Here is a 17,192-nt window from a genome sequence, read left to right as displayed (position 1 = left end):
TCAGCTCCCTGTTCTTTCGAACCATATTTTTCCTTTTTTTTTTTTTTTGTATGATAGAATATAGATGCTTGGTGGTGCCGTACTTTGATGCCATAACCTGGATTCACGTGTATGAAGTGAGACAGAGCGAGTAGTGTTCTGGTTAGTGTCGTGTGTCAAACCCCAGCAGATCACTATGTCCACCAATGATCCCATTTTGGTAAGGCTTTTGTTAAATAAATATTTTTGTGTGATGTTTCTTTAATAATTTTGTTGTCTTTTATTTTTTAAGATCAATAAATCGATTGTGAATTAGACTACAACATCTCCCTGAGTTCTGATTAACAGTTCCTTCGCATTTTTATGGCAGTCTAGATCAGAAACATCAGGAGTAGCTTTTTCATTTGGTGTCCACTGCGTGGATCTTTTACATCATTAACCGTAATCATCCTTCATCTTCAATAGCACCACATCACAAATGGTTCCAATTTCTTTTTCTCCCTATTTCTGGTACTACGCTCCAGACGTACTCTTTCAGCAACTACTTGCTCATTTGCATGTATGCACAGGGTGAGGATATAATCAACTTAACTAACTCCTGCGCGGAAACCAGCTTGCTCAGTGGGCTGGACCAGGTCAAGTATAGTAGTTAATCTGTTAGTCAAAATTCTAGTAAAAACGTAGTACAGTTGGACAGAAGGCTGATAGGGGAATAGTTCTTTAAAGCTTTGGTACAATATATATGAATGACCTAGTAGATAGTGTCATAAGTTCCATGCGGCTTTTCGCGAATGATGCTGTAGTACACAGAGAAGTTGCAGCATTAGAAAATTGTAGCGAAATGCAGGAAGATCTGCAGCGGATAGGCACTTGGTGCAGGGAGTGGCAACTGACACTTAACATAGACAAATGTAATGTATTGCGAATACATAGAAAGAAGGATCCTTCATTGTATGATTATATGATAGTGAAACAAACACTCGTAGCAGTTACTTCTGTAAAATATCTGGGAGTATGCGTACGGAACGATGCGAAATGGAAATGATCATATAAAATTAATTGTTGGTGAGACGGGTGCCAGGTTGAGATTCATTGGGAGAGTCCTTAGAAAATGAAGTCCATCAGCAAAGGAGGTGGCTTACAAAACACTCGTTCGGCCTATACTTGAGTATTGCTCATCAGTGTGGGATCCGTACCAGGTCGGGTTGACGGAGGAGATAGAGAAGATCCAAAGAAGAGCGGCGCGTTTCGTCACAGGGTTATTTGGTAAGAATGATAGCGTTACAGAGATGTTTAGCAAACTCAAGTAGCAGACTCTGCAAGAGAGGCGCTCTGCATCGTGGTGTAGCTTGCTGTCCAGGTTTCGAGAGGGTGCGTTTCTGGGTGAGGTATCTAATATACTGCTTCCCTCTACTTATACCTCCAGAGGAGATCACGAAGGCTTTCCGGCAGTCGTTCTTCCCGCGAACCATACGCGAGTGGAACAGGAAAGGGAGGTAATGACAGTGGCACGTAAAGTGCCCTCCACCACACACCGTTGGGTGGCTTGTGGAATATAAATGTAGATGTAGACCTTTGTTATATATTAGTATTATTTTGACTTTATTCCAGTCTCTTCGTGTCTTTTCACTGTGAAAACAATATGAAATTATTTTAGCTAAATATTTTGAAGATTCGTCATCATCAGCTTCAAAATGTTAACTGAGAGGTCATCACTTACCCGGGGCGGTTGCTTTTTTCATCTTGTCTACAGCATGTTCGATCATACGAGGGTTGTCCAGAAAGTAAGTTCCGATCAGTCCCGAAACGGAGACCACAGTCAAAACCCGATGAAGCTCTAGTATAACCGTCGATCGCATCAAGACGCTCTTTTCGGTTGTGGGCGCACTGTGAGCGAGTAAAAGTGCGTAGAACAACGATGTCTCCCGCCAAGTAGGAGGGCCCGCTGAGAGGCTTCGCCTTAATGAATGCAGCCCGCCGAACACAACTGTCACGCACTTCCTTCTCCATGGCAATTCTCAGGGTCAGTTAAGACGCTCGTGGAGCCTTTTCGATGGGAAGCGTTCGATCGCCCACAACACGGGCCTAATTAGCTCGTCCTGAGTATTATCTCTGTTCACAAGAAACACTGGATACGGAGATAACATTTGGGCACAGGCTACGCGCTATAGACCGGCGTAGAGAATTATCAGAAAGCACAGGCGGCTGCCTTCTAAAATGATGGTCCTGGAAATTTGGTATATCGCTGTGACAGATGTCTAGGCCGGAGCGGCGACTATGTAGAGAAGTATCTGGAAAATGTAGCTAACTCTCGCAAATAGAATGTTTCTGATTTTCACTGTGGTTTCCATACAGCGGCAGATCGGAACTTACTTTCTGGACAACCCTACTATCATCACTCTACGAGAGAAAGTTAAATAAGTGTCATCTCTCTCTTTAACTTGCCTGCATATATCCTGAAAACGCGTTCGATTCGAGCAGTGACCCAGCTGTCTTTAACGCTCTAACAAAATAGAAGAGACCTGTATTAAAGTCTTGTACAACATATGCAAGACTTCCACAGCGCTTGCGAATGTAGCCGAAGAAATCAGTGAATGTCCCATCGAAAAATACGTAAAATAAGTTGACTGTATATCTCCAAAACTACTTTCATCAGCCGTCAAAGAAGCCATGTCTAAATTAGATTGAAAATCAAAGGGAATCCAGATTACGGGAAAGAGATTAAATAACGTGAGGATCGCTGATGATATTGTACTATTTGCAAACAGTATAGAAGAACTTCAAATATTGTTTACTGAACTTGCGTCAGTCTGCTCTGAAGTTGGCCTAAAATGAACTTTGATAAACCAAGACCAGGATGAATAAATGGACACTGGGGGCAAATATATCTGTTGGAAGTATGCAACTGCAAACGGTCACAGAATATGTCTATCTGGGTCAACTGATAAATATATATATAAAGAGACCTAAAATCGGAAATATTTCGACGTATTTAATAAGGCTGTGGAAGATACTCTTCAGTTTTGAAGTCCAAAATGTCAGCCGAACTGAAGAAACGAGTTTTTAACCAGTGTATACTGCTTATCGCTATGAAATGGGGACATTAAATGAGTTCATTGTAGGGAAACTAATGGTAGCCCGAAGAAGAATGGAAAAACGAGTGTTGGGCTACACAAAGAAAGACGAAAAGAAAGCATTTGATATAGATATTCAACAAAGGTAGTGACGTCATGGAAAGAGTAAATACCTCCAGATGTCAGAGGGTCGGTCATGTGCCTCGAATAAATGATGGCAGTTGGTCAAAGTAAGTACTATATTGAAGCCTATTTCACCAAAAAAGACTAAGGGGGAAGACAACCGAACAGATGGGACAGAAACGGAAGATACACAGCAGGATCGAATTGATGATAAGAAGCTCAAGATCGGCAGAAACGGAAGAAATTGCAGGGATCCAAAGTTGCATGCCTACTCCAAGAGGCCGTATCATCATGTGTCCGATTGGCTGATGATGATGATGGTGATGATGACGATGATGATGATATCAGCAGAATTAGGAAGGCGTGCTGAAAAGTAATTCTTCCGAATTTTTTACATGAAAACTCTTAAAGATTTTTGATTGTAATAAGCTTTATTAACGTTCTACATCTTCATTCATTGTAACTGTACATCCTCCTCTGGCATTACTTTTCCGCAACAGTAGTTGTCCACACCAGTACTATCTTCCGAATTTTTAACAGGTCAGTATTATCTCAGTTGCTTTTCTGAAAACTTTCGTATAATTTTATACACAGTATGTTGTATTTCAAGCTAAAATTTATGAAAATGAATTATTTTATAAAATGTTTTAGTCTCGGTAAGTACTAGTTCTGAGTGTACAGTTAAAATTATTTTTTTAGAAACATTTGAAACTACGAACTAGTGGCACACTTATAGTTTATATTATTAATTACGCAATATTGTACTGGTTAATATGTTTGTTTCTGGATTCATTTATGAAATAATTATCGGAAGTAATAATGTAGCAGAAACTAGCAGACATTCACTTTTTAAGAAAAATCATAAACGCTTTGCGATATGGTTATTTCCGTAATGTCAGAGTCGTAAGCATCCCTCTCATGTGATCGGACGTATTTTTGTATTTTGTGCGAACATTGTAAGTTCGTCTTTGTTAATGAGAAAAATCAAAAGACGGTATAACATACTAAAATGTGAGAAAATATAATTACGTAAAAACAAAAATTCTGCAGCAACAATCATCAAATTTATTTAGATCAATGCAACAGCGAGGACATAAAATGTGACCTTTTCAGCTTCAAGAATCAGACCCATAGACAAGAAGAACGGGAGCCAACTCTACATGACGAGCTAAGTAAACTAGAAATTTTATTGTAATCTTCGCTCCTCTCAAATCTTCATAAAAGAATAATGTGGGCAATAAATGGAACTAGGTAGGACGAGGGAGATTACAGTGTCTACATACTTATTTCTCAACATAGTCACTGTGGTGACGAAAACATTGCTCTCAACGGGAGACCAGTTAGTTAATGCCTGTAGAATCTTTGACTTCGTTGGCGCAACTACAACCTCACCTCCGCTTCCACTGCTTCATTACTATCAACTAAAGTCCTAGAAGGTGTTCTTTGATGTATGATAACAGATGAAAATCGGATGGGACCAAGTCGGGACTGTTTGTAGGATGATCAATGACAGTGAACCCAAGGCATAAGATTGTTACAGATGTTGCAGTGCTTATGTCTGATCTGGCATTTTCTTCTGAGGAAAAGCGTGCTTCATGTGTTGACGAACTCGTCGTTTCGTGTACTGCTTTGTACACAACTAAGCAGAGGTGGTTTACAGAGTACTGTAGCACCTGCTCTTCTAGGGAAGCTGCACAGGAATACAAATGATTATCGAACACGTAAATACAGTAAACAGAAATTGTATTTAACTTGTAGCTTTCTCCAAGCGTTGCGAAGAAACTTTACAGAAGCACAAGTATCAATAAAGTCGAGCTGCTACAAGAAGCAAACCGACGAGTGCGCGGCTCATGCTACTAATGCACGAGTGAACTCTGGAAGGCTTGCTAACACTGAAGACCGTCGAAGGCTGCGGTTGATACTGGGCCGAGTAGCAGCGATCCTGTATTTCGGCGACTAGGACGTTCTTCATAGTCGGAGCAGCTTAAGTGGGCGCGCGCCTTTGGATCCACCGTGTACCCGTGTGACCGCTATCGGCGTCTGTCGGGATAGTTCGTTTACTTTGGCAACTGTAAGCCGCTCGGTGTGGTGTTCTACGATACTACACTTCGAATTCGAAACTCGATTAAGCATGATGTTTCTCAGGTACTGACGTAGTTACGTTACACACCGCCGTAATACACGCTACAATTCCGAGCTCTCTAGAGCCAGAGGGATGCGAATATGTTGACAAGAAGAGTAAAGATGTATAATGTTAATAACGTTTGTTCCATTTAAAAACCTTTATATTGGACTTCAAATAGCTGGAGATGAACCGGACAAGTCAGACAATGTTCAAAGCGAAGTTAAATATGTAACCTATGTAATAAGGAATAGAGTGTACATGACTTTTTGTAAAAGGAAAGGTAATGTTACTTTCTGAATAAAGGTTATTGTTTACAGCCAATGTCTGCGTTGGAGTTTTTTATGCCAACTGGGACCATATCCGAAATTATCCGGATGACCTACGCCTGGCATTCCTTATTCCCAATAATCAACAGAGGATTGATGAATTAGCTATAACATTCTATGGCAACAGGATTAATTATTCAGCAGCTGTTATTGTTTTAGAAGAATTGTGGTATTATAAGCCTAACTTGGACGTTTTAATTCGTCAATTTAGGGACGCATACAGAGAATATGTATTTATGCCGAATGGTATAAGATATGCTAATAGGTATTTTGACTTTAGGCAAGGTCGTTATAGGCCATTGCGGTACAATTATTAGAATCTCAATAAGTTAACCTCACAAGCCATACCTCAGACGCACAGCAGTCTTTTCAGCAGTCCCTCGTATTTTACTGGAGACGGCTTTCTTCACCTATGCTCTCCCTTGCTTTAGCTACCTCGTTTAATATAACACTTCAACTGATCAGCTGTCCAACAAGGAGCGAAAAGTAATTTTTTCACATTTATATGCTGCCCTCTCATATTTGTTGTTGTAAGTTAGGTCTGAAGAGCTTCCTGCCTTATTTCCATGGTATCAGACTTGGAGTATTTGGACAGCACCGCTGAACAGACTTACTCCCAAGGTACAGATATCACAGTAATAAAATTTCTAACCATGTCCCTAAGTGACATGTGCCCCATCGAACTTGTAACGGAACATGCTCCTCTAGAATTACTTTTCCTCAACAATAGTCGTCGATACCAGTATTATTTTTCGAATTTTAGACATGTCTACGCCACTTTCGTGAAAACTTGCACATAATTTCACACACAATATGTTACATTTCAAGCTAAAATTTATGAAAAGAAATTACTTTATTTTCGATGCTACAATCTAATGTACAGTTAAAATTATGTTTTTAGAAACATCTGAAATTACGAATTATTTGGGACACTTAAAATGAAAAGAAATTACTTTGTTTTAGATGTTACAATCGATAAGTACTAGCTAGCTCTGAATGTACAGTTAAAATTATGTTTTCAGAAACATTTGAAATTACGAATTATTTGGCACACTTAAAATTTCTATTATTAATTAAGGAATTTATTATTGTATACCGTGTTTATTTCTGGATTCATTTATGAAATAATAATCAAAATTAATAGAAATTCATCTGTCAAGAAAAATTGTAAACCCTTTGGAATATGGTTATTACCGCAGAGTGAAGTGGTACTAAGCATGCCTCTGATATGATCGGACATATTTTTGTATTTTGGGCGAACAATGTATTTTCGGTTTTGTTAATGTGAAAATTCAAAAGAATGCATGATATACTAAAATATGACAAAATAGTATTAATATAACCACAACAATTCTGCAACAACAATCTTCAAATTTATTTAGATCATTTCAACCATGAGAAGCTAAAATGTGAGAATTTCATATTCAAGAATTAGACACCTAGACATGAAGAACAAGAGCCAACTCTGCACGACGATCTAGGTGAACTAGAAAGTTTATTGTAATCTTCACTTCCCTGAAATTTTTCATAAAAGACTTCGCTTATCGTGGACAATAACTGGAATTAGGAGGGAAAGGGGGGGGGGGGGAGGGATTACAAACTCCTACTATTATTATTTCTCATTATAGATAAAATAAAATGATGAAACAAAAAAAAATTGTTCAAATGGCTCTGAGCACTATGGAACTTAACATCTGAGGTCATCAGTCCCCTCAAACTTAGAACTACTTAAACCTAACTAACCTAAAGACATCACACACGTCGATGCTCGAGGCAGGATTCGAACTTCCGACCGTAGCAGTCGCGCGGCTCCAGATTGAAGCGCCTAGACCCGCTCGGTCACACCGGCCGGCAAATGATGAAATAGCGCGGAGTGAAATGGTAGTAAGCATGCCTCAGATATGATCGGACATATTTTTGTATTTTGGGCTAACAATGTAATTTCGGCTTTTTTAGAGTGAAAATTCAAAAGAAAGCATGATATACTAAAATGTGACAAAATACACTCCTGGAAATTGAAATAAGAACACCGTGAATTCATTGTCCCAGGAAGGGGAAACTTTATTGACACATTCCTGGGGTCAGATACATCACATGATCACACTGACAGAACCACAGGCATATAGACACAGGCAACAGAGCATGCACAATGTCGGCACTAGTACAGTGTATATCAACCTTTCGCAGCAATGCAGGCTGCTATTCTCCCATGGAGACGATCGTAGAGATGCTGGATGTAGTCCTGTGGAACGGCTTGCCATGCCATTTCCACCTGGCGCCTCAGTTGGACCAGCGTTCGTGCTGGACGTGCAGACCGCGTGAGACGACGCTTCATCCAGTCCCAAACATGCTCAATGGGGGCCAGATCCGGAGATCTTGCTGGCCAGGGTAGTTGACTTACACCTTCTAGAGCACGTTGGGTGGCACGGGATACATGCGGACGTGCATTGTCCTGTTGGAACAGCAAGTTCCCTTGCCGGTCTAGGAATGGTAGAACGATGGGTTCGATGACGGTTTGGATGTACCGTGCACTATTCAGTGTCCCCTCGACGATCACCAGTGGTGTACGGCCAGTGTAGGAGATCGCTCCCCACACCATGATGCCGGGTGTTGGCCCTGTGTGCCTCGGTCGTATGCAGTCCTGATTGTGGCGCTCACCTGCACGGCGCCAAACACGCATACGACCATCATTGGCACCAAGGTAGAAGCGACTCTCATCGCTGAAGACGACACTCTCCATTCGTCCCTCCATTCACGCCTGTCGCGACACCACTGGAGGCGGGCTGCACGATGTTGGGGCGTGAGCGGAAGACGGCCTAACGGTGTGCGGGACCGTAGCCCAGCTTCATGGAGACGGTTGCGAATGGTCCTCGCCGATACCCCAGGAGCAACAGTGTCCCTAATTTGCTGGGAAGTGGCGGTGCGGTCCCCTACGGCACTGCGTAGGATCCTACGGTCTTGGCGTGCATCCGTGCGTCGCTGCGGTCCGGTCCCAGGTCGACGGGCACGTGCACCTTCCGCCGACCGCTGGCGACAACATCGATGTACTGTGGAGACCTCACGCCCCACGTGTTGAGCAATTCGGCGGTACGTCCACCCGGCCTCCCGCATGCCCACTATACGCCCTCGCTCAAAGTGCGTCAACTGCACGTACGGTTCACGTCCACGCTGTCGCGGCATGCTACCAGTGTTAAAGACTGCGATGGAGCTCCGTATGCCACGGCAAACTGGCTGACACTGACGGCGGCGGTGCACAAATGCTGCGCAGCTAGCGTCATTCGACGGCCAACACCGCGGTTCCTGGTGTGTCCGCTGTGCCGTGCGTGTGATCATTGCTTGTACAGCCCTCTCGCAGTGTCCGGAGCAAGTATGGTGGGTCTGACACACCGGTGTCAATGTGTTCTTTTTTCCATTTCCAGGAGTGTATATTAATGTAACTACAAAAATTCTGCAACAACAATCTTCAAATTTATTAGATCATTTCAACCATGACAACCTAAAATGTGAGAATTTCATCTTCAAGAATCAGATCCCTAAACAAGAAGAACTGGAGTCAACTCTGCACGGTGATTTAAGTAAACTAGAGAGTTTATTGTAATCTTCACTCACCTGAAATTTTTCATAAAAGACTTTTCTTATTGTGGACAATAACTGGAATTAGGAAGGATTGGGGGGGGGGGGAGATTACAAACTCCTACTATTATTATTTCTCATGAACAGCTCCCCTGAAATGAGAAACAGTTTATAGGGTCGCGTGAATATATTATGACTTTAATTCAGAGAAAACGCCCCCACGATGTAGAACTCTTATTCGCATCATAGTTCCATTCATACAATTTCACAGATCCGTTTGTGGTAGCCACTGCTCGTCTTAATATAGTGTGTTTATAAATTAGTTCTACAACATGAACCTTTGATTGAGAGAAAGGTAAAGAATTTGCAGAAATGTTTGATATAGCACTGAATGCAGTACACCTTTAAATTTTATTTACAAATATTCAATGTGGTTGCCTTTTTTAACACGACTTCTGCAATCGACGTCCTGCGAACTCTCGATGTATGGTGTCAAATGCAAGTGTTATCCGATGTGGCAGCTCGTTGACGTTTCCCGGAAGAGTTAAAGTAGCCCCACACACAGAAGTCCATTACAATTAAATCTGGTGATCATGGAAGTCAGAATATTGTTCCATCACCTCCAAGTCGGCACATTCCTACGGAGACGCGAGAGAACTTCACCACGATAATGTGGTGGCGCTCCATCTCGCTGGAAAATAAGTCTGTGCCCATTTACTGTTGTAATTGAGACGTTAGATAACGTTCAACCATGTGCAGCTACGGTATGCCAATTACAGTTGACTCGGCAAAGAAGGAAGGATCGTAAATCTTATTACAGCTTACAGAGCAAAAAGACATTTATCTTAGGTGAGGCACGTACATATGCGATTACGTGACGTGATTTCTGCTCACCCCATATCCGAACATTATGCCGATTCACTTTGCCGCAACCAGCATTTTGTTAAATATTTCTACATAAAACTCAGATCGTGCTTCTTTGTCACTTTCTCTTAAAAGCTTTCAACAGTTCCAATATGAATAGCTTCAATGACAGGCGTCTCTGTAATACCTTCCACACTACAAAATGGTTCAAATGGCTCTGAGCACTATGGGACTTAACATCTGAGGTCATCAGTCCCCTAGAACTTAGAACTACTTAAGCCTAACTAACCTAAGGACATCACACACATCCATGCCCCAGGTAGGATTCTAACCGCCGACCGTAGCGATCGCGTGGTTCCAGACTGAAGCGCCTAGATCCGCTCAGCCACACACGCCGGTTCTGCACTACAACGCTAGGTATCTTCAATTAATTGTAAGCTGGCACGGCTTGTCGATTTATTCGGACTACGAATGGAAGTCTGCCGAACTTGTTCAGTTGCTGAGATTGCTGGCCAACACTGAACCGGTTTCCTATGTGATACATAACAGTTAGTAATGGTTTGTCTTTGAGGTGTTAGTCCTGCATTGTCTCTGACTGTAGTACCGGATCTGTATTCATGAAACCACAAACAACATTGTGCACGTTCTGCATCGTTGCTCGACTCCACGCCGCCTAGCGAGAGCGTCGGGAACTAAAAATGTTAGGTGGTAATAAAATTCGATGATATACCGCATTCAGTGGTGTATCAAACATTTCTGTAAGTTGAAACTTCCTGGCATATTAAAACTGTGTGCCAGTCTGAGACTCGAACTCCGGACCTTTGCCTTTCGCAGGCAAGTGCTCTACCGATTGAGCTACGCAAGCACAACACAGGACACGTTCTCACAGCTTCACTTCCGCCAGTACCTCGTCTCCTACAATCCAACAACGTACTGGTGGAATTAAAGCTGTGCGGACGGTCGTGTGATGTGCTTGCGTAGGTCAGTCAGTAAAGCACATGCCTGCGAAAGGCAAAGGTCCCGAGTTCGAGTCTCGGTCGACAAGCAGTTTTAATCTGCGAGGAAGTTTCATAACAGCGCACTCTGCGCTGCCGAGTGAAAATTATATTCTGCAAACATCTCACAGACTGTGGCTAAGCCATGTCTCCGCAATATCCTTTCTTCTAGGAGTGCTTGCTCTACAAGATACGCGGGAGAGCTTCTGTGAAGTGTGGAAGGTAGGAGACGAGGAACTGACTGAAATTAGGTTGTGAGGACGCGTCGTGAATCGTACGTGGTTAGCTCAGTCCGACGCCGACATTGTAGCTCAGCGTATTCGGTCAGAGGGTTAGCTGCTCCCTGTAATAAAAAAACTGCGTGAACGGATCAACGATGAACCTGAACAGATGTCACGGGACGTCCGCTCCGGACACATGCAACGAACATTAACGAACAAAATGGGATAAAAAAAATCGGTAGAGCACTTGCCTGCGAAAGGCAAGGGTCCCTATTTCGAGTCTCCATCCGGCACACAGTTTAAATCTGCCAATAAGTTCCATAACAGAGAACACTCCGCTGTAGAGTGAAAATTAAGTTCTGGATTTTTGTAAGTTATTTGTCATTTCACAATTAAATGTTACTTTTGAATAACTAATTTATAAACACCCTGTATAGCGAAGGTTTCTAGCAGAAAATGCGAAACTAATGTTAACCCGTAATTACTGTACTTCCGTGCACGATTGCGCACATCGCAGTTACTAGATGGCGGAGCACTGGCCTTCAAATTATCCGAGGGGCGTTCACTAAGCAGTGCAACACATTTTTTTCTCGGCCAGTTTCGTCTGAAAAAATGCGGAATTCGTTGTGGGACATCGTGATACATTCCCGCTTCAGCCCGTACAGTTTCACGAAGTTCTGATACAGGGTGTTCCAAAAAGGACCGGTATATTTGAAACGGCAATAAAAACTAAACGAGCAGCGATAGAAATACACCGTTTGTTGCAATATGCTTGGGACAACAGTACATTTTCAGGCAGACAAACTTTCGAAATTACAGTAGTTACAATTTTCAACAACAGATGGCGCTGCGGTCTGGGAAACTCTATAGTGCGATATTTTCCACATATCCACCATGCGTAGCAATAATATGGCGTAGTCTCTGAATGAAATTACCCGAAACCTTTGACAACGTGTCTGGCGGCATGGCTTCACATGCAGATGAGATGTACTGCTTCAGCTGTTCAATTGTTTCTGGATTCTGGCGGTACACCTGGTCTTTCAAGTGTCCCCACAGAAAGAAGTCACAGGGGTTCATGTCTGGCGAATAGGGAGGCCAATCCACGCCGCCTCCTGTATGTTTCGGATAGCCCAAAGCAATCACACGATCATCGAAATATTCATTCAGGAAAGTAAAGACTTCGGCCTTGCGATGTGGCCGGGCACCATCTTGCATAAACCACGAGGTGTTCGCAGTGTCGTCTAAGGCAGTTTGTACCGCCACAGATTCACAAAGAATGTCCAGATAGCGTGATGCAGTAATCGTTTCGGATCTGAAAAATGGGCCAATGATTCCTTTGGAAGAAGTGGCGGCCCAGACCAGTACTTTTTGAGGATACAGGGACGATGGGACTGCAACATGGGGCTTTTCGGTTCCCCATATGCGCCAGTTCTGTTTATTGATGAAGCCGTCCAGGTAAAAATAAGCTTCGTCAGTAAACCAAATGCTGCCCACATGCATATCGCCGTCATCAATCCTGTGCACTATATCGTTAGCGAATGTCTCTCGTGCAGCAATGGTAGCGGCGCTGAGGGGTTGCCGCGTTTGAATTTTGTAGGGGTAGAGGTGTAAACTCAGGCGCATGAGATGATACGTGGACGTTGGCGTCATTTGGACCGCAGCTGCAACACGGCGAACGGAAACCCGAGGCCGCTGTCGGATCACCTGCTGCACTAGCTGCGCGTTGCCCTCTGTGGTTGCCGTACGCGGTCGCCCTACCTTTCGAGCACGTTCATCCGTCACATTCCCAGTCCGTTGAAAGTTTTCAAACAGATCCTTTATTGTATCGCTTTTCGGTCTTTTGGTTACATTAAACCTCCGTTCAAAACTTCGTCTTGTTGCAACAACACTGTGTTCTAGGCGGTGGAATTCCAACACCAGAAAAATACACCGTTTGTTGCAATATGCTTGGGACAACAGTACATTTTCAGACGGACAAACTTTCGAAATTACAGTAGTTACAATTTTCAACAACAGATGGCGCTGCAAGTGATGTGAAAGATATAGAAGACAACGCAGTCTGTGGGTGCGCCATTCTGTACGTCGTCTTTTTGCTGTAAGCGTGCGCTGTTCACAACGTGCAAGTGTGCTGTGGACAACATGGTTTATTCCTTAGAACAGAGGATTTTTCTGGTGTTGGAATTCCACCGCCTAGAACACAGTGTTGTTGCAACAAGACGAAGTTTTGAACGGAGGTTTAATGTAACCAAAAGACCGAAAAGCGATACAATAAAGGATCTGTTTGAAAACTTTCAACGGACTGGGAATGTGACGGATGAACGTGCTCGAAAGGTAGGGCGACCGCGTACGGCAACCACAGAGGGCAACGCGCAGCTAGTGCAGCAGGTGATCCGACAGCGGCCTCGGGTTTCCGTTCGCCGTGTTGCAGCTGCGGTCCAAATGACGCCAACGTCCACGTATCATCTCATGCGCCAGAGTTTACACCTCTACCCCTACAAAATTCAAACGCGGCAACCCCTCAGCGCCGCTACCATTGCTGCACGAGAGACATTCGCTAACGATATAGTGCACAGGATTGATGACGGCGATATGCATGTGGGCAGCATTTGGTTTACTGATGAAGCTTATTTTTACCTGGACGGCTTCATCAATAAACAGAACTGGCGCATATGGGGAACCGAAAAGCCCCATGTTGCAGTCCCATCGTCCCTGTATCCTCAAAAAGTACTGGTCTGGGCCGCCATTTCTTCCAAAGGAATCATTGGCCCATTTTTCAGATCCGAAACGATTACTGCATCACGCTATCTGGACATTCTTTGTGAATCTGTGGCGGTACAAACTGCCTTAGACGACACTGCGAACACCTCGTGGTTTATGCAAGATGGTGCCCGGCCACATCGCAAGGCCGAAGTCTTTACTTTCCTGAATGAATATTTCGATGATCGTGTGATTGCTTTGGGCTATCCGAAACATACAGGAGGCGGCGTGGATTGGCCTCCCTATTCGCCAGACATGAACCCCTGTGACTTCTTTCTGTGGGGACACTTCAAAGACCAGGTGTACCTCCAGAATCCAGAAACAATTGAACAGCTGAAGCAGTACATCTCATCTGCATGTGAAGCCATGCCGCCAGACACGTTGTCAAAGGTTTCGGGTAATTTCATTCAGAGACTACGCCATATTATTGCTACGCATGGTGGATATGTGGAAAATATCGCACTATAGAGTTTCCCAGACCGCAGCGCCATCTGTTGTTGAAAATTGTAACTACTGTAATTTCGAAAGTTTGTCTGCCTGAAAATGTACTGTTGTCCCAAGCATATTGCAACAAACGGTGTATTTCTATCGCTGCTCGTTTAGTTTTTATTGCCGTTTCAAATATACCGGTCATTTTTGAAACACCCTGTAGGTGGCGGCAATGGACGCGAGCTTCAAAATGACGTCCGTCACGGGCGTGCACTTTAAGCAGAAAGCAGTCGCTGAGTTTCTGTTGGCCGGAAACCAGACCGTTTCAGACATTAACAGGGTCTTGCAGAATGCCCACGGAGACCTGGCAGCGAACTAAAGCACGCCGAGTCGTCGGGCGAGCCGTCAGTCATGACCGCAACAAGGCCGCGCAGGCCTGTCCGAACCCCGGCATGCCGGCCTCCCGCGTACATCTCTGACTGCTGCAACGCTGGAATGTGTGGACACTATCATTAGAGGTGACCACGGATCTCAATTAAACATCTTTCTGCACGACTCGACACTCTCGTCTACCAGTTGGGATAAACAAAGTAGATGTGTGCCCGTTGAGTTTTTCGGCGCATAATACAAAGGGCGTTCAAAAAGTTTTGGACAGTACTCTCTAATTTTTTTTATTTTTTGAAGGAGGAAAACGAAATTTTTTGTGAACATACATGGAACATTTAGCTATAAGTTGGCATAAAAAAGTATTTTCTCTTATTAACAGGTGAGCAATAATGTACCGTAAAGTAGATAGGTTGCGACAACGGTCAGTGATGGAGTTCCTCTTCAAGACCATAGGGACCATCCGTGCGGAATCACTTGCTCCTTGCGAGGCTGACCGCGAATATTTTTGCTAAAACAAAGTCACAGGTGGCGAAACTTGGGTTCATCACTTCGAGTCGGAAACGGAACAACAATCCACGCAGCGACACCGCACCATCTCTCTTCCGAGGAAACAGTTCGAGGCCTCACCATCAGCCTTATCGGCTGTCTTCTGGGACTCTGAAGGGGTCACTCTGTTTGATGTCCTCCCTCATCGTGCAACAACTAGCTCTGAAGTGTGTTGTGCTACTCTCAGGAAACTGAGGAAACCTCTTCAACATGTTGGTCGCCACAAAAATTCCCACGAACTTTTCCGACTCCACGACAACCCAAGGCCTCACACTAGCAAATTTGTGGTGAGTTCCTATAGGATCATACTGCTGAGGCCATCGGTTCCTAGCCTTACACACCACTTCATAAAACTAACTTATGCTAAGGACAAGACACATACCCACGCCAGTGGGAGGTGAACCTCCGACAGGGGCAGCTGTGCGAACGGTGGCGAAGTGCCTCAAACCTTGTGGCTAACCCGGGTGCCTTAGATCGCGCAGCTAACCCAAGCGTGTTAGACTCCGTGTGTAACCCAGGCACCTTAGACAGTGCACTTAACCCAGGCACCTTAGGCAGTGCAGCTAACTCAGGCACCTTAGACAGGGCAACTAACCTAGACACCATAGACCGCATGGCTAACCCAGACGCCTTAGACCATGTGGCTAACCCAGGCACCTTAGACCGCACATCTAACCCAGGCACGTTAGAGTGTGTGGGTAACCCATGTGTCTTTCACAGTGCAGCTAACCCAGGCTCCTTAGACAGAGCAGCTAACCCAGGCACCCTAGACAGGGCAGTTAACCTAGGCACCTTAGACCGCATGGCTAACCCAGGTATCATAGACCATGCAGCCCATAGACAGCATAGCTAATCCAGGTGCCGTAGACCATGTGGCTAACCCAGGCGTCTTAGACCGCGCAGCTAACCCAAGCGTGTTAGACTCCGTGTGTAACCCAGGCGCCTTAGACAGTGCAGCTAACCCAGGCCCCTTAGACAGTGCAGCTAACCCAGGCACCTTAGACAGGGCAGCTAACCTAGGCACCTTAGACCGCATGGCTAACCCAGGCGCCTTAGACCATGCGGCTAACCAGGCCCCTTAGACAATGCAGCTAATCCAGGTGCCTTAGACCACGTGGGTAACCCAGGCACCTTAGACTGCGTGTCTAACCCAGGTGCCTTAGACAGCGCAGCTGACCCAGGCCCCTTAGACAGCACAGCTAACCCAGGCACCATAGACCATGTGGCTAACCCAGGCACCTTAGACCGTGCAGCTAACCCAAGCGTGTTAGACTCTGTGTGTAACCCAGGTGCCTTAGACAGTGCAGCTAACCCAGGCATCTTAGGCAGTGCAGCTAACTCAGGCACCTTAACAGGGCAACTAACCTAGACACCTTAGACCACATGGCTAACCCAGGCGCCTTAGACCATGCGACTAACCCAGGTGCCTTAGACAATGCAGCTAATCCAGGTGCCTTAGACCGCATTGGTAACCCAGGCACCTTAGACTGCGTGGCTAACCCAGGCGCTGTAGACCATGTAACTAACCCAGGCGACTTAGACCGCACAGCTAACCCAAGCGTGTTAGACTCCGTGTGTAACCCAGGCGCCTTAGACAGTGCAGCTAACCCAGGCACCTTAGACAGTGCAGCTAACTCAGGCACCTTAGACAGGGCAACAAACCTAGGCACCTAAGACTGCATGGCTAACCCAGGCACCTTAGACCGCACATCTAATCCAGGTACGTTAGACTGTGTGGGTAACCCAGGCGTCTTAGACAGTGCAGCTAACCCAGGCCCCTTAGACAGTGCAGC

The sequence above is a fragment of the Schistocerca cancellata genome, chromosome 3, assembly GCF_023864275.1.
Source record: "Schistocerca cancellata isolate TAMUIC-IGC-003103 chromosome 3, iqSchCanc2.1, whole genome shotgun sequence".
NCBI lineage: Eukaryota > Metazoa > Arthropoda > Insecta > Orthoptera > Acrididae > Schistocerca > Schistocerca cancellata.
Note: the sequence above shows the minus strand (reverse complement) of the source record.